This window comes from Trachypithecus francoisi, unplaced genomic scaffold, assembly GCF_009764315.1.
Source record: "Trachypithecus francoisi isolate TF-2019V2 unplaced genomic scaffold, Tfra_2.0 Lachesis_group8, whole genome shotgun sequence".
Lineage (NCBI taxonomy): Eukaryota > Metazoa > Chordata > Mammalia > Primates > Cercopithecidae > Trachypithecus > Trachypithecus francoisi.
The window spans coordinates 58,889,867-58,909,118 of record NW_022681473.1 but is presented as its reverse complement, the minus strand read 5'-3'; the positions used below and the strand labels follow the sequence as shown (position 1 = coordinate 58,909,118).

The 19,252-nt window shown below is 38.7% G+C and overlaps 1 long non-coding RNA gene and 2 pseudogenes across 1 annotated transcript in view; 1 reads left to right on the top strand and 2 right to left on the bottom strand.

Moving 5' to 3' along the window:
* LOC117080655 overlaps positions 1-3,347 on the bottom strand; it is a 28,939-nt gene extending 25,592 nt beyond the window's left edge. The window contains exon 1 of the long non-coding RNA XR_004435913.1: positions 3,259-3,347. This is a non-coding gene — a long non-coding RNA (uncharacterized LOC117080655). The remainder of the gene's footprint in view (positions 1-3,258) is intronic.
* LOC117080654 overlaps positions 1-12,459 on the bottom strand; it is a 38,051-nt pseudogene extending 25,592 nt beyond the window's left edge.
* On the top strand, positions 3,768-18,156 carry LOC117081302 (annotated as a pseudogene).
* Positions 18,157-19,252: the final 1,096 nt, after the last annotated feature.

Sequence of the window (19,252 nt, the reverse complement as noted above, 5' to 3'; positions counted from 1 at the left end):
TCTCTAAATATGGTGACTTGCCTTTTCAAAGCCAGCATGGAAGAACTTCTTGTCCTCATCTGCTGGAATGGTGGCTTCTAAAATGTAACATCATGGGAGTTATATCCTATCATCTTTGCCATATTCTATTGGCTAAAAGCAAATCACAGCTCCCACTTAGACTCAAGGGAGAAAATTACATAAATATGTGGACACCAGGACATGGGAACCTTAAGATCTGCTTACCACAATCTACTTTCTGGGCCCCAGTGATTCATGTCCCTCTCACATAAATAAATTTATCCCCTTTGATAAATTTGGTTTGGCTCTATGTCCCCAACCAAATCTTATCTTGAATTGTTATCCCCACTTGTCAAGGGAGGGAGCCGGTGGGAAGTGATTGGATCATGGAGGTGGTTTCCCTCATGCTGTTCTCATGATTGTGAGTGAGTTCTCATGAGATCTGAAGATTTTATAAGTGGCAGTTTCCCCTGTTCTTCTTTTTCCTGCTGCCATGTAAGACATGCCTGTTTCCCCTTCTGCCCTGATTGTAAGTTTCCTGAGGCTTCCCCAGCCATGCAGAACTCTGGAGTCAATTAAACCCTTTTTCTGTATAAATTACTGTGTCTTGGATATTTCTTTATAGCAATGTAAAAACAGACTAATACACCCTTCCCAGTTCTGAGAGTGTCATCCCACTATGAATTACTTGACCTCCAAAATTTTATTATCTAAATTAAGTCCAGGCATGGATTAAACTCCTAGGTGTAATCTGTTAAGTATACCTTCTGGGGAACTGTTGGTCTATGTCTACAGACTGGTGAAACTAAAGATCCAAGTTATCTGTCTCCCATATACCTAACATACAATGATGGGACAGACATAGGATAAAAGCTATAGGCGTTTTAGTTCAAAAAAGGGGAAAATAAAAGTTTAAAAGTGAGTCACTTTTTCATAATAGTCTTGAAATCCAGCTGGGAAAGCTATAGTTGGCGTTCCTTCATTACGTTTCAAGATATGAATGTAATTTTCATAGTTTTACTCTCTGGGTTCTTAATTCTGCCCTCTGAGTCATCCTTCCTTTTTCATGAAAGGTAGCATGTGTTCACAGTTGAGTAGTTTTATTAGTCTTCTTCCTGCCAGTAGGATTTTTTTTGGGGGGAGTCATCTAGCAGCCTCCTTTCATTTTATACTCTCTTTGTCTTTCAGTTTAAGTGGTAGTGTTTCTGCTGAATTAAATTTTCAAGAACATGTGGGTCTTTGATGTATTACAGTGGAGTTTATTAGAAAAAAGCCACATTTATAGACCGTTTTCAGATAAACTCTTCCATACTTCGGCCTTCTGCTCAGAAGGGGAAGGGACAGTGTCCTGAAGCTTCCGACTAGAGGACTTTGGTTTGATTGATGTCTGGGAGGCAAACTGATTCTCTTAAAAGAGCACTTTGTGTGCCTGATTAATCTAAACTTTTTATATTTCTGGTTTTTCAGCAAAGGATTATACAGTCATACCCAGCAGAGATTCATGATGAAGTCTCTTAATTGTACTGTGTTTTGCCTTTTGGAGAGGCTGATAATTTAAAAATTATGTAGTTCTGGTTTCTTTTTATCTAATAATTCTTTTCTCAAATTTATCTTTCACATCTCACATTTTATTACAAGCTGAAAGAAGAAATCAGGAGAAATCTTCAACACTTTGCCTGGAAGTCTCTTTATAACTAAATTTGTTACAGGCTCTGATTTGTATGTAACTCCAGGACATAATTTTGCTAGGTCATTCTGCCACTATATAAGGAAGATCCTTTTCCTCCTGACTCCAGTAGCATGTTCTTTACTTTCTTCTGAGCCTTCGCTGCAGTATCCTTAAATTCTAGATCTCTACTAATAGTCCATCCAGGGAAATTTAGACTTTTTCTATCATGTTCCTCAAAATTATTCTAGCCTGCTCCCACTTCCCAATTCCAAAGCTGTTTCCATGTTTTTTAGGTATTTGTTATAGCACCACTCAACTTCTAGAAACTAGAAATCTCTATTATTTTTATATTGCTGTGTAACAAATTACCACAAACTTAGTATCTTAAAACAATACATCTATATCATAGTTACTGTCAGAGGCTCCGGCATGACTTAGCTGAGTCCTCTGCTTGGGGTCTCAGAAGGCTGCAATCCAAGTGTCAACTGAGCTGTATTCTCATGCAGAGGCTTAACTGGAGAAAAACTGCTTCCAGGTTTATATGTCGGCAGAATTCAATTCGTTGTGGTTGTTGGACTGAGGTTCCCATTTTCTTGTTGGCTGTCATCCAGGGCTGCTCTCAACTCCTGGAGGCTGCCTATAGTTTCTTGCTACATAGCCCTCTCCATAGCCCCTCTCACAACACGATGGCTTACCTTTCAAGGTAACTGGAGAGATAAGTATCTGCCCTAAGGAAGGACTCAGTCTCTTTTTTAAGGGCTTTACCTGATTAAGTCAGGCCTACTCAAGATAATCTTCCTTTTGGTTAACTCAAAATCAGTTTAGGACTTTACTTGCCTCTGAAAAACCCCTTCACCTCTGCCATATTACTCAAAAGAAGAGGAGACATTATACAAGGCATGAATCGTGGAGCCTACCTTGTCTGTCTGCCAACTAACAAAACAAAAAAGTGTTTATCCCAGTGTTTGACCTAAAGTAGGGGCTCAATAAATGTTAATTACTTCAAAAAATTACTTTATTTTTTTGAAAATCCCTGCTGAAACTACAGTGTCCATCCCAGTGGGATGTGGGACTCAAAGACATAAGTTCTCACGGAAGAGGAGGACCTAAATGAGGTTACCACTGTCAAGCCAAGAGAGCGTCTCATTCTCCTAGAGATTACAGAATTTCTTAAGAGTTGATGGAAATATATAGAGAGAAGCCATGATTGAGGACCTAGAAGAGCTAACCCAGAGAATTTATAATGAATGCATATTCATATTGGGTTACAGGAATTTTTCACTGTGACAAGTTAACACACAGAGAAACAGAGAGAAGTGTAGCCTTAGGGAGTGTATCTTATGGAAACAGGAAGGTATGGCTGTTATTTGGGGATATCGATAACCTTTAAGATATTCTCTATACACCTAATTTCATGTTGAGTGTGCAGAAAGAAATTGGAGATTAGGTGGCTTAGCAATTGTAGCTGGGCTATTCAGGACGTGGAATTCATTTGGTGCTTTCATCACTTTGTATCTGATGAAGGCAAAATTGTTGGGATGATTTCTGGCTAAGTTTGGCCAAAGTTTGCTGGGCATGGTGGCCCACACCTGTAATCCCAGCATATTGGGAGGCTGAGGTGGGAGGATCACTTGAGGCCAGCAGTTCGAAACCAGCCTGGCCAACATGGTGAAACACCATCTCTACTAAAAATACAAAAAATTAGCTGGGGGTGGTGGTGGATATCTGTAATCTCAGCTACTTGGGAGGCTGAGACATGAGAATTGCTTGAACCCAAGGGGCGGAGGTTGCGGTGAGCTGAGATTGCACCACTGCAAAGCAGCCTGGGCAACAGAGCAAGACTCAGTCTCAAAAAAAAAAAAAAAAAAAAAAAAGATTGGTCAAGGAACTGAAGTAACTAAGAAGCTAGCAGGTATAGTAGAAAAAAAGTTAGGCTGTTTGAATAGGATGAACGAGGCCCAAGGACCAGAGAATCGTATAGGACTGGGGACTGAAACATAGGAAATAGAGAAGCTCCTCAGGTAGAGAGGTCTCTCTCCAGTCTCCAGGTAACTACAAAGATTTAAAGTAGAATGGCAGACCAGCTACTAGAGGGAGCATGAATACAATCTTTTGTATTACTCTGTCAAGTTACGATGAAGATATGAAAAGTGACATTGAAAAAGAAAGTAATGATCAAGACACAGGGCCTGAATTAAGGCCAAGCCTTTTCCCTTTGTACTGTAACTGGAAGCTACATACCACAGCTGCAGCCAGGGAATCTGATTCTGTTGGGTAACTTTCAGAAGAATCTTCCCATCTCCTGGTACTTCTACTATGAGTTAATAAGAAATATCGGGCGTAGGAATTGCTTTAATGTGGAGACTGACTATCATTATTTTGGTGTAGACTGAAGGTAACAGGAGATGCTGTGTCTCTTTTCTGCTAATGTTTTTGGCAAGTCCTGGATTTTGTTTTGTTTTGTTCTTTTCACCAAGAAGGGACATTCTTTCCTCAAGGAGATGGAAGTTGTGACCTAGGGACTCTCTAGCCTTTGAAATCCTATAGCCATTGGCCACCAAATAGGTAGGAGGGAACCAAAAAATGGGATACAAACTGTAGTTGCTTTTTCCTTCTAAGGTTTCTATTAAGCTAGAATTCTCGGAGTTGTCATTTCAAGAGGATAGACCAGGACATGTAGGGAGGCGGGAAGAATTTTCAATGATAATTGTCTACTGGACAATCTGGTGCATATTTGGACAAACATTGTGTGGCTCTAGGAGGTGGGGAGTCAATGTAGGTCCCACCACACCATCAGACTCTCCTCACTCTGCACTCTGCATGAGTAAGCTCTGCGAGGCAATGCGTAAGAGTGAAATGAGTCGGAAGAGAGTTTTCAAGATGACTTTCCCTGATGGGAGCTGGCAGCCTTTTGATATGATCTATTAGTAATTTGGGAACATCAGTTTGTATCCTAAAGGACACGACTTTTTTTGTTTCGTTTTGTTTTTGAGATGGAGTTTCACTCTTGTCACCAAGGCTGGAGTGCAATGGCATGATCTTGGCTCACTGCAACCTCTGTCTCCTGGGTTCAAGCGATTCTCCTGCCTCAGCCTCTCAAGTAGCTGGAACTACAGGCACGCACAACCATGCCCAGCTAATTTTTTGTATTTTTAGTAGAGATGGGGTTTCACCATGTTGGCCAGGCTGGTCTTGAACTCCTGACCTCAGGTGACCCACCCACCTTGGCCTCCCAAAGGACTGAGATTACAGGCATGAGTCACCGTGCCCAGCCAGGATATCACTTTTGATCATCAGGCAAAACACAAAAAGATTTCACCTTTGAACTAAATATGTCTAAATATATGAATTAATATCTAAATATATGAATTAATTTCCACATTGCTCTAAAGAAAGATATCTTTCAACCAAATTAGTTAAGGAACAAGTAAAACGCCAGAGAAAGATATCTTTCTCTACAGCAATGTGGAAATTAATTCGTATATTTAGTTTTCACCAAAGACTGAGTTCCTGGTAGTTATGAAGCTTACTAAATTGATCTTTACTGAGGATTAATGCAAAAGCATTGACTAGGTGTAGGTAGTTTCAGAACACACTTTGGAATTTTTTTTTCAGAAGGTAATTATCTTTATAGTTAGGGAATGAAGAAGGAATCCGTTCCTTTGTCCAGAGTATCTGGGAGGGAACTCCTTTGCAGTTACATGAAAAGTCAACTTTTTCGGTTCCAGGAAGGATGTAATAACAAGTAACAGAATTACATCTTTTTCAAGATCATGTTTTCTCATTTCACAGACTTACTGTCTAAAATATACACCTATAAAATTGTGTGTACATCTGAGTCTTTTGTATTAGGAACTTGTTCTGATAGTCTCCAAAGGTAACAAGTCCTTCTTTGTAGCCTTGTATGCCTCAGAGCAGGTGCTAGGGTCATGCAAATGAGAAAGAAGTAGGTATGTGAGTGATGGGAAGATGGAAGTGGAGGAGGAAAATGTACCTTAGTTGTTGTCAGCTCTACTGTTACCCACAAAGAAGGACTTGTGTGCTAGAGGTAGATTATTTACCCATACTTTTGGATGCTGGAAAAATTTAGACAACAATTTGGACAATAATTTTTCCTCCTATCCAATAATACAGCTTTGGTCTATTGTGGATATAGATTCAGAGAAGGCAGGAATTCATTCAAGGAAAGGAAAATGCTGCAGCAAACTAGTGGAGGTGTGAAGGCTTTTAATGTCTTGACTTCTATGCCTGATTTACCTGACATATTGGTGCATCAAACAGGCTTGGTTTTAAGCTAATTTAGAGTAAGAAGTATGAGTTAATATTTCAAATCAGTTCTCAATCTTTATTTAAACAAAATCAGCTGGGGACATTAAAAAAATTCCCAGTCCCACAATCAGCCAATACTGACTGACTCTAACATAATTTTGAGAAGTTATGTCACAGAAGTTTTGACATGTGAAGCCTAGTTATTGTTCAGAAACTATCATTTTCTAAAACACTCCAAAGTTCATTTAATACATACTTCCAAATGTTAAGTATTCAATCCCATTTTGAAAAACCACTATCCTGGCTGGGCACGGTGGCTCTTGTCTGTAATCCCAGCACTTTGGGAGACTGAGGCGGGTGGATCACCTGAGGTCCAGAGTTCGAGACCAGCCTGGCCAACATGGTAAATTCCCCGTCTCTACTAAAAATACAAAAATTAGCTGGGTGTGGTGGTGTGCACCTGTAATCCCAGCAACTTGGGAGGCTGAGGCAGAAGAATCACTTGAACCCAGGAGGCGGAGGTTGCAGTGAGCAGAGATCACACCATGGCACTCTAGCCTGGGCAACAGAGTGAGACTCTGTCTCCAAAAAAAAAAAAAAAAAAAGAGGAAAAAACACTATCCTAGAGACATTTTCAGTGGAGAAAATGTGGGAGTGTAAAAAATTAATTTTACCATTTTGGATGGCCTGGATATAGAAACAACTCATTTGAGAGTTTTTGTATCCTGGTTTCCAACTAAAGTATTCTTTCTGGCTGAATATTTGCATGAACACACCTGAAGACTATACTGCTATGCTAGAATGTTCAACTGAGGGTTGTTTCAGAATTTAACCTCAAAGGATAAAGAAATGGAAAAAGGGTGAGCTCTAAAAAGACATGGAACTTAGATCCAGAAGTGCTGCCAATGCTGACTGACTCTAACATAATTTTGAGAAGGAGAGATTAGAAAGAATAGAGGAGAAAAATGATCAAAGAAACAATAGAGGAACACTTCCCAGAGCTGCAGTATGACCTGATGATATTGAAAGTATACATCAACTGTTGAACAGAGTAAATCAAAGTACTAATAAATAATAAAATAATTTATAATAATTATTATAATGCTTGAAATATTGTAAAATTATTGAAAGTACATATCCAATGTTGAACACAAGGAATAATATAATTATTGCAATTATAATAATATATAATAAAATAATAGAATTATAAATTATTATAAATTATTACTAAGCTATAAAAACAAAATTTTTAAATAATGAAATTATAATTTTATTGTTATAATTATTCTTTTCAACATTTGATGTACACTTTCAATGCAAAGAATCGGGTCATATTGCAGTTCTGGGAAGTATCCTTTTATAATATGATATTTTAGGATATGATTATAATATAAATATGTAATATCATATTCTAAATAATATGACCAGAACCTAACATTATATACCAATCAAAGTAGTAAAGGAACAAGTAAAACTATTAGCAAAATACTTGTGGTTGTATAATGTAAAAATTAGGAACAGTTTCTAATTAAAATTCTAGGTGGTTCAATATAGAAAAGATAATGTTTTGTGGATGAGGACAGAGTGTATGTGGTGGTCGTGGTGACAGTGAATTTATGCAAAATTAATAGAAAATTATTTTTGAATGTCTCAGATAATGATGGAGTGCAGTCATGACACTCACACAAAAGAGTGATTATATCCCAACTAATGGAATAATGATGAAGCCGTCTTTGCAAAATTGTGACTGAGACAGTGAAAGAGATCTAACTTAACTAACTCCATCTTGCTTCTAACCTCCAAGTTGTCCTTGTTCATTCCTGGGTGTGGGCTGAACTAGCTTTGTGAGAAACTTAGTTTGTAGTTTAAACAGAGACGGTGGCAGCCCTTTCCCAGGGCAGACTTCCTTCTTGCCTGGGGACTAAATTGCCTTTGTAGAACTAACATTAGCCACAAGATTAGAAATTATGGTTTAGGAGTCATGCAGCTGGAGGCTACAAGATTCTGAGCCTCGCTAAACTGCTCCTAAGATCATTGCTTGAGAGATTTGTAGATCCTGTACTTGATGGATCAGCTGGCATCACCCAGATTGATAAACTGGTTCATCTGATCTTGTGGACCCCCACCCAGGAACCGAGTCAGCGCAAGAAGACAGCTTCAACTCCCTATGACTTTGTCCCTGACCAGTCAGCACTCTTGGCTCACTGGCCTCCCCCAACGCGCCAAGTTGTCCTTAAAAACCCTGCTCCCCGAATGCTTGGGGAGACTGATTCGAGTAATAATAAAACTCCGGTCTCCCACACAGCTGGCTCTGTGTGAATTACTCTTTCTCTATTTCAATTCCCCTGTCTTGATGAATCAGCTCTGTCTAGGTAGTGGGCAAGGTGATTCCCTTAGGCGATTACAATGAAATGGAATTGGTTTTAATAAGTGCAACAAAGGTAGGGAAAAGAATCCAATCAAGAAATCATAGATACATATAAAGTGGCAGAAATAATCCAAGATTTCTATCTCTAGATAAATGCCAATATGTGCACATTTGCACCAAGACACATCTATGAGAATGTTCATGGCAGCACTATTCACAAAAGTCACAACTGGAAATAAACCAAATATCCATCCACATCCAGATGGGTAAATAAAGTTTGGCATATTCATACAATAGAATGTTATACAACAATGAAAACAAATACCACAGCTCTGCACAACAATATGGGTTAATCTCACAATATGAAGTTGTGAGAAAGAAGTCAAATACAAAAGAATAACACTGTACACTTCCACATAAAGAAAGAAAACTGGCAAAAATAATTTATAATACTCCCATCTTCCCAGCATTTCAGACTCCAAAGACACTTCTCTTTCTTTCAGTCCTCACAATCAGACATCACCTCTTCATGGTTTCATATTGAATCATATTATCTATCTCTTCCTTAGTGCCAGGCACTTTGCTAGACAATAGGGTTGGAGAGAGAAATAAGAAAATGCATGGGAGAGTCTTTGAGCCTAAAATCCTGCAGCCTAGAGAAGCAGCTACGGGTGACAAAAAGATTTATATCAAACAGAGCATGTTAAGGGTTCTGTCCCTTTTGATGGCCTCACTTCCTAATTCTAGAGAAGCCATCTGGTCAGGCCCTTCTCACATTCAAACGTTTCACCTTCAAATTTAAGACTATAGTAGCCGTCCTTGTGTTTTTGTTTTCTCTGATCTCCAAGGAAAAAAGTGTCCTTAATCTCTGTGCAATACTAACTAACTCTGTCCTTGAAATTCTGCTCCTACTTACCTCCCCTAGGGTCTTGCTTTCTATCTCTTGAGTCTAAGGTATCTTGAGCATCTTACTTTCTTGGTTGGTTCATTCTGGACAAGAAAACATGCTCGAGGCTTCCCATACTACTTAAATGCAAATTGGTTCCTGCCTGTTCTATAAAGTTTTACTTTCTTTATATTTTCATTAGATTTCTCAAAAAAGTATTTCAATTCAGCATATCTGGCTCAATAAATGTTTGTTGATGAAATGAATTGATGAATTCATTCCATCTACTTCTCATTGTTTAGTCTCACTTCTACCTTCATCTTTTTCTTTAAAAGTTCTCTATAAGCCTGATGCTCACATTCAATTACCAAGTTAGATGTCTCTACAATATTTCCATCCTGTTAATTCTAGGGACCTGTCTTTGTTGACAGCCTCTCCTTTCTTGTATCCATCATGAAAAATTCCTTTAAGTGAAATTGATCACAAAGTAACATGAATTAGAGATTTATCAAAGATAACCTAAAAATCTCAGAATTTGTTTTACACTTTTGTTTTTTTTGAGACGGAGTTTTACTCTTTTGCCCAGGCTGGAGCGAAGTGGCGTGATCTCGATCTTGGCTCACTGCAACCTCCACCTCCTGAGTTAAAGGGATTTTCCTGCCTCAGCCTACCGAGTAGCTGGGATTATAGGTTCTGCCACCACACCTGGCTAATTTTTGTATTTTTAGTGGAAACAGTGTTTTGCCATGTTGGCCAGGCTGGTCTCAAACTCCTGACCTCAGGTGATCCACCCACCTTGGCCTCCCAAAGTGCTGGAATTACAGGCATGAGCCACCATGCCCAGCCTTCACACATATTTGTTGAGGGCTTTCAGTGTGTTGAGAAAAGTTCTAGGTGCTGTGGGTTGACTGATGAATAGATTAGATCCCTACCCTTACAGAGTTCACATTTTAATAGAGGAAGGATCATGAACATGTAAATGTATGAATAAGTGATAATATTTTCAGATTTTTTTAAGTGCTAAGAAAGAATTAAGGAAGTAATGGTATTAAAGGTAATTTAAGACTACTTTAGATTGTGTGGTTAGAGTGTACCTCTTTGAGGAGATGCTATCTCTGCTGTTAACTATGTAATGCTTTAGGCCCTTCTTGCTTTTCCTAGTTTCTACCAAATTTTAGTTTGCCTCAGACTCTGACACCTACCCTGTATCTTACTATTCCTTTGGATTTGGAGTTGTTCTTTGGACTTGTTGGATTAACTATGTAGAATGGTTTATTCAATTAAAAACTCATTCTAAATTCCTGGCTCTAGACTTTTGGTCACATCTTCTTCTAGGAAAATTTTTGATAAAGGAAATCCACCTAGTTTTGATGGTGAACTGGTGAAGTAGGAAACTTTTATGTTGTAGAAGCTTTGTTTTCCTAGTTCTTCCCTCATAATTTTGCTTCCTGTTGAATACCCATTACATATTGGACATTAGTGAGCGCTATTTGCCTATTCTGTAAGAGTAGCCCTTGAATCTATTTTCTTACTCCTCTTGTGATCCATTTTCTACATTCCATCCTGAAAATCATATTTAAATCATTTGTTTCTTTGTTTACAAACTTTTGAAATCCTACACTGTTTTAAGATACAATCAAAACTACGTGACCCTGGCCTTTAAGACCCCTCATAATTTGGCAGCAATTAACCTCTGTAATTCCTTTTTTTTTTTTGAGACGGAGTCTCGCTCTGTCGCCCAGGCTAGAGTGCTGTGGCCGGATCTCAGCTCACTGCAAGCTCCGCCTCCCGGGTTCATGCCATTCTCCTGCCTCAGCCTCCCGAGTAGCTGGGACTACAGGCGCCCGCCACCTCGCCCGGCTAATTTTTTATATTTTTTTTAGTAGAGACGGGGTTTCACCGTGTTAGCCAGGATGGTCTCGATCTCCTGACCTCGTGATCCGCCCATCTCGGCCTCCCAAAGTTCCCTTTTCCTACTATCTGGCTCACTCTCTTCCCTTAAGTGCCACATCAGCCATCTTCCCTCCACCTCAAGGACCTCAAGGTGTTTCTTGACTCTGCATATTTCACTATATGAACCCTTCCCTACTTTCTTTCTTTAGGATTTTATACTCCTGACCCAGTTCATGTTTCTCTTTATTTGTGAAGCTTCATTAATTTTCCAGGTCCAGTTAGTAACTCTCTTTTCTGTGTTTGCAATACTAGTTATTATTCAAATGAGTCAAATTAACAATGTGAAACCTTTTTACTTGAGCCCTTTGTTCCTGGAAAACAGTTATGGTTAAGGAAATCCATCCACTTTTTGGTGTTCTGAGAAAGGGATTATTGCAAAACACCACTCTTCCCCATATGACTTAGATAAGGCTTATGTCTCTTTTTTTTTATGATAGGCCAGACACAGACTTTTTAAATTCTCATTCTCGGCTTTATAAAAGATTAGCTGAACTGTTTATCCTCACTGGACAGTAGGAATAAAGTGATTATTAACTTGACCGAATATCAGTTAAATTTCTCTTCCTCTTCCAAGCTCGTGAGTTTTGATCTACCCTTCTTCTGATCCAGCATACAACCCTCCTTAATGACTCTTCTAAGAATCAGCTGACCTTGGGTAAAACATTTCATGGTTATTTCCCTATCTCCATACTGGTATCTTTCCAGTATGATCCTTTCCTTGTTGATCCTTCACCATAAAAGGAAATCTTTTTCTTTCAGGTCTTTGAGATGCTTATAGCTCTTATGGTTGGATTCTTCTCCCTATTGCAATACTCTCCTTCCTCTTGTTGTAATGATCCTTTTGAATAAAGTCCCTCTTTACCTAAATATTGTTTGTTTTTATTTGATAATAAAAGTTACCAAAATGTTTTTTGTCTGTTTCAATTATATACTCCTTCTCCCAGATTTGTAGCTTTTTGGAACCACTCTTTTTTCTTTTCCTACCATCTGGCTCACTCTCTTCCCTTAAATGCCACATACTGGACGTTAGTGTGCTCTATTAATGACAATGCCAAATCCACATTTGTATTCCCAGCATGTCTTAATCTCCTTGTGTCTGACTGCTTCCTATGTTTATTTACATCAATTTCTCTTTCTACTTTAGTTTCTGAGTCTGTTGCTGTAGCTCTGTCTTCTCTGTTTCTTCTGTTCTTCACCTACCTGTCCTGAGGCCAAGCTCCTATCTTCAGGTTGCTCCAGAGAGACGTGCATGGAGAGTAGGTTCCTTTTCTAGGGCTGGGGCTGCCGACATACAGCTTCACCCCAGGCTTTGGCCCTTTATGTGAGACAGGAAACTGAGTTCATCCTCAGAGCAGTGCAAAACTTCCTGCTCTAAGGTTTTACTTTCGTATTTGTTTTTTGTTTCTAAATCTGCTGATTGAAAGGAAGCCCATTTATGCTTTCTTGTGAACACCATATGTTCACAGTTCATATGGGAACTGGACCTTGTTTACATGGGAACACCATGTCCTTACATGGCAGAGGAGCAAAGAGGCAAAAGAGGGCTGAAATCACCCTTTTATAACAGTGTTAATTCTATCTATGAGGGAAGAACCCTCATGGCCCTCTCACCTCCCAAAACGTCCGTCTTCTAACACTCCCATAACAGGAACTAAATTTCAACATTAATTTAGAATAGACAAACACTCAAACGAGAGCTCCAGTCAAATCCTTGATGAGACCATGATCTCAGTCAACACTAGATTACAATCTGGTGACATCCTAAAGCAGAGAACATAGCTGTACTTTGCCCGGACTTCTGGCTTACAGAAACTACAAAATAATAAATGTGTGCCATTTCAAACTTCTAAGTTTGTGGTAATTAGTTATGCAGCAATAGAAAACTAAAATATGTCAGTTGATCATCTTAATGAGAAATGGTTTGGGTAATGGCCATTTTCAAGATAGGAAAAAGAAAAATAACCTCAGGACATAGATGGCAAACCCAAGATCATACAGGTAGTAAGGAGCAGATGGAGAACTCTAAGTCTAGCTTTCTTCCCATGACACTATATGGTCTCATAGAGAAGAAACCATGGTTGCCTCTGCAACTGCCCATCTAAACCAAAGCTCTCATTTTTCTTATCTCTAATGAACAGAGATGCCTGTAAATCAGCTCCCTTATTTGCCTTTCATCTCTGAGGATAATAGCCCTTTATATTGAATTAACATTTCATAGTTTCTTTCTTTTTTTTTTTTTTTATACTTTAAGCTCTAGGGTACATGTGCATAACGTGCAGGTTTGTTACATATGTATACTTGTGCCATGTTGGTGTGCTGCACCCATCAACTCGTCAGCACCCATCAATTCATCATTTATATCATGTATAACTCCCCAATGCAATCCCTCCCCCCTCCCCCCTCCCCATGATAGGCCCCGGTGTGTGATGTTCCCCTTCCCGAGTCCAAGTGATCTCATTGTTCAGTTCCCACCTATGAGTGAGAACATGCGGTGTTTGGTTTTCTGTTCTTGTGATAGTTTGCTAAGAAGGATGGTTTCCAGCTGCATCCATGTCCCTACAAAGGATGCAAACTCATCCTTTTTTATGGCTGCATAGTATTCCATGGTGTATATGTGCCACATTTTCTTAATCCAGTCTGTCACAGATGGGCATTTGGGTTGATTCCAAGTCTTTGCTATTGTGAATAGTGCCGCAATAAACATACGTGTGCATGTGTCTTTATAGCAGCATGATTTATAATCCTTTGGGTATATACCCAGTAGTGGGATGGCTGGGTCATATGGTACATCTAGTTCTAGATCCTTGAGGAATTGTCATACTGTTTTCCATAATGGTTGAACTAGTTTACAATCCCACCAACAGTGTAAAAGTATTCCTATTTCTCCACATCCTCTCCAACACCTGTTGTTTCCTGACTTTTTAATGATTGCCATTCTAACTGGTGTGAGATGGTATCTCATTGTGGTTTTGATTTGCATTTCTCTGATGGCCAGTGATGATGAGCATTTTTTCATGTGTCTGTTGGCTGTATGAATGTCTTCTTTGGAGAAATGTCTGTTCATATCCTTTCCCCACTTTTTGATGGGGTTGTTTGTTTTTTTCTTGTATATTTGTTTGAGTTCTTTGTAGATTCTGGATATTAGCCCTTTGTCAGATGAGTAGATTGCAAAAATTTTCTCCCATTCTGTAGGTTGCCTGTCCACTCTGATGGTAGTTTCTTTTGCTGTGCAGAAGCTCTTTAGTTTAATTAGATCCCATTTGTCAATTTTGGCTTTTGCTGCCGTTGCTTTTGGTGTTTTAGACATGAAGTCCTTGCCCATGCCTATGTCCTGAATGGTACTATCTAGGTTTCCTTCTAGGGTTTTTATGGTATTAGGTCTATCATTTAAGTCTCGAATCCATCTTGAATTAATCTTCGTATAAGGAGTAAGGAAAGGATCCAGTTTCAGCTTTCTACTTATGGCTAGCCAATTTTCCCAGCACCATTTATTAAATAGGGAATCCTTTCCCCATTTCTTGTTTCTCTCAGGTTTATCAAAGATCAGATGGCTGTAGATGTGTGGTATTATTTCTGAGGACTCTGTTCTGTTCCATTGGTCTATATCTCTGTTTTGGTAGCAGTATCATGCTGTTTTGGTTACTGTAGCCTTGTAGTATAGTTTGAAGTCAGGTAACGTGACGCCTCCAGCTTTGTCCTTTTGACTTAGGATTGTCTTGGCAATGCGGGCTCTTTTTTGGTTCCATATGAACTTTAAAGCCGTTTTTTCCAATTCTGTGAAGAAAGTCATTGGTAGCTTGATGGGGATGACATTGAATCTATAAATAACCTTGGGCAATATGGCCATTTTCACGATATTGATTTTTCCTATCCATGAGCATGATATGTTCTTCCATTTGTTAGTGTCCTCTTTTATTTCACTGAGCAGTGGTTTGTAGTTCTCCTTGAAGAGGTCCATTACATCCCTTGTAAGTTGGATTAACATTTCCTAGTTTCTTAATTAAATAGGGTGAATAGTGATTAGGCCCTGAAGCATAATAAACTCAGAGCTTTACAGAAAAAAGAGGAAACACTCAGTTTCAGTGATTATTTTATCAAAATTCCCATCTGCTCCTGCCCTGACCGTGAGACAAATGAAGCCCACTAAGGTAACATGTGACTTCTGTGTGTGAGCATTTTTTTTTTTTGCAACATCTGAGGCGATCTCTTTTTCTACATCCCTCCATTGACTTAAATTTCTAAAACTCAAGTCCTTTATTAAATACAAGCACTAAGAGAGTAAGAGTCATTTATTTGTTCTTTGCATTTTAAGAAGAAAGGTCAAAATACACTTCTGATTTGATATTCTTAAGTGTCCATACCATTTAAGAACACAGATATATCCATTGTAAATTTAAGATAGATGCAATAAATTCTCAATAAGGCAAGCATTCAGAATTTCAGGATTATTTTTGAAGTTATGTTATTTCCATTGGGCAAGGCAGCAGTTTTTGAAGTCCAAGAACCTTAAAAGTCTCCTTCTGAGGAGAAATTTATATTGACAAAGACCAGAGAAGTTATAAATATTCACAGATTGCATAGCAGTAATAAGAATGATATTCATTGTTCTTGTTCTTAATTTGACATATTTCTAGTTGGATAGAAATTTCTCCAACTGATTCTATGTAAAAGGAAGTGCCAAAATCAGGCTATGAAATTGCAACTCACCTTGGCAACTAAAAAGCCCATCAATATTGAGAACACCCACAATGAAGTCTAGCACACACATGAAAGGTGTGGAGAGATTTGGTACATGAGAACTTTATTTTTGGTTTCAGGAACATCCAAGAAGTCATGGTCATGAGCAGACTGGAAACCATGTATAACCACTGGACCTGGGAGCTTAAGAATCGTGTGCTGGGCTTACAGAACCAGGTGATCAACCAGATTCAGAATAGAAAAATTCACATACTCAAAACAAGCACATTTGAGCCTCCAGTTACAAAAGAATATGAAGCCATGAAGCAAGAACTTGAAACACATTTTAATGAAGACCAAGAGGATGAAATATAAGTTAAATGGAAATATAAGCTCAATTTTGAAAAATGAGTTCAACTTTGGAAATATGCTAATAATCTTTAAAGAGCAACTTCTTTCAGACAGCAAAAGAAAAGCCAGTGAACTTATTAGTTTTTTAAAATTTTAAGAAAAGCTCAATGAGAAAAAGGGAGATTATAAAACAAATTATTGGAAAGGAGCCAAAAATTGGCTTTAATTGTAAAGGCTAAAAAGTTGAGTGAGGAAGACTTCAATGAGAAATTCAATCAATATTGGAAAAAAGGGTCTGTGATGTGCTCACAACTCTTCCTAAAGTCACAGAGCCAGACACTGATTTGAATTCTGAAAACATCCTTTCAGAGTATTTAAAACATGAGATGGATGTCATGGACATACTAACAAGAAATTCTGCAGAGAAGTTTCAAATCAATTATGACAAACATGTCAAATTGAATAAGAAATGTAACTTAATCTTGAAACAATGTGATCAGTAGTCATATTCATGATCTCTTTCTCAATGACATTAATCGTCAGAAAAAAATTACAGGTAAATGACATTAATCATCCTTGAGAAAGAGTTCATGAATATGACTACTGATCACATTGTTTCAAGATTTAATAAAACTATTAACAATATCTGGAAAAAACAGTGTGATTGCAATCCAAAATATTTCCAGAAAATTCTAAAGACAACACAGGAAGAAGTGAAATCTGCATCTACTCAGGAAAGATACACATTTAAAAATAAATATATTATCAGCTTATGTTTGTGTCTATTCTAATGAGCAACAGAGAATTGTAAAGAAATGCACAGGGCATTCAAGAGAGCAAATGATCCTGTAAACTATCTAGAAAGCAAGAAAAATGATTTCTTCATGAGGTTTAAGATTTCCTGTCAAGAAGAAGTCTCCAGCAAAACATTTATGATTTTGTGTGGCACAAGCTTATTCTTGCTGTCTCTACCATCATATGGGGGAAAAATAACCATTAAAATTGTGGGGGCATGTGAGCTACCTGCCCTGCATTAAGTGGAAACAGGACTAACCTGGAGAAACACATTCTCATCTCTCTGGGAGAAGAAGAAAACTTTGATCATTATTGGCAATACTTTCATAATAAGAATCGCTTTTTAAGGAATTACATCAAAATCAATAGTAAGAGATACTGTTTAGACAATACAGGAAAAAAAATGAAGATTTTTTTGAGAAAAGTTTAGTTGGCATTAATAATAGCATCCTCTCTGCTCTTCATGAATTCACATCAGTAGGTAAAGATAAAAGCAGCACTGCTTCTGGGTGGTTGGATTTGTTCTGTGATCACCCGAGTAGCAACTTGATCTTTTCACAGAGAGACTTGACAAGGATTAAACACCAGGAGATAAAAGATACTGAGTTTCTCAGAGAAGACATGAGTGCAGCTTTGGATCTCACAATGAAGATAATAGAACAGCATTATTCAAGTATGCCTATGAAAGTAATGGTTTCTAAAATTGAGAAAATGCTCTCTGAACATCTCTGTGGCTGCTGGAAACAGTGTCCCTGCTGTGGAGCAATTTGTACAAACACAATTCCTACACACGGAGACCATGGTGTTCCCTTCTTCTGACCTCAGGCTGTCTATGGAGAGGAATGGTGTAAAACAGGCCATTCTGTCATTGATTGCTTTACTGGTTTTGTAGCAAGTGATTGTTCATTGGTTTTGAGCAATGATGGAAAAATCCCATATAAGAAGTATGAAAGGGCAGGAGGGGATTATGCCACTTGGAGCATCACTCCAGATTCTTCCACCCAGCCATCTTGGAAATGGTTTCTTTCTCACTTCAGATCAAAGCTAGAATATAAATATCAGAAAAAAATTATAGGTAAAGGTAAAATCCCTAACTCATGGGCCAAAATCCAAAAGAAGGACATGCTTGAAGATTTGAATAAAACAGTGATACTCAATGACCACAAAACAGCCCTAGTGTCTGAATAAAAGAGTCAGTGTAGGATGGGCATGGTGACTCACACCTGTAATCCTGAGGCAGGCGGATCACAAGGTCAAGAGATTGCGACCATCCTGGCTAACATGGTGAAACCCCATCTCTACTAAAAATACAAAACAATTAGCCAGGCATGGTGGTGGGTGCCTGTATTCCCAACTACTCGGGAGGCTGAGACAGGAGAATGGTGTGAAGCCGGGAGGTGGAGCTTGCAGTGAGCCGAGATTGTGCCACTGCACTCCAGCTTGGGTGACAGAGCGAGACTCCATCTTAAAAAAAAAAAAAAAAAGTCAGTGTATCTGAACAATCCCAAAATAACTCCTCTTTACAATTAGAACTGATATGGTTTGGCTCTGTGTCCCCACCCAAATCTCATCTTATAGCTCCCATAATTTCCACATGTTGTGGGAGAGACCTGGTGGGAGATGACTGAATCATGGGGGCTGATCTTTCCCATGCTGTTCTAGTGGTAGTGAATGGGTCTTATGAGATATGATGGCTTTGAAAACCGGAGTTTCTCTGCACAAGCTCTCTCTTTGCCTGTGGTCATCCATGGAAGATGTGACTTGCTCCTCCTTCCTTCCATCATGATTGTGAGACTGCCTTCCCCAGTCATGTGGAATAATAAGTCCAATAAACCTCTTTCTTTTGTAAATTGCCCAGTCTTGGGTGTATCTTTATCAGCAGTGTGAAAACAGAATAATACGGTAAACTGGTACCAGTAGAGTGGGGTGTTGCTGAAAAGATACCTGAAAATGTGAAAACGATTTTGGAACGGTGTAACAGGCAGAGGTTGGAACAGTTTGGAGGGCTCAGAAGAAGGTAAAAAAATGTGGGAAAGTTTGGGACTTCCTAAGAGACTTGTTGAATGGCTTTGACCAAGATGTTGATAGTGATATGAACAATTAGATCCAGGCTAAGGTGGTCTCAGATGGAGACGAGGAACTTGTTGGGAACTAGAGTAAAGATGACTCTTGCTATGTTTTAGCGAAGAGACTGGTGGCATTTTGCCCCTGCCTTAGAGATTTGTGGAACTTTGAACTTGAGAGAGATGATTTAGAGTATCCAGCAGAAGAAATTTCTAAGCAG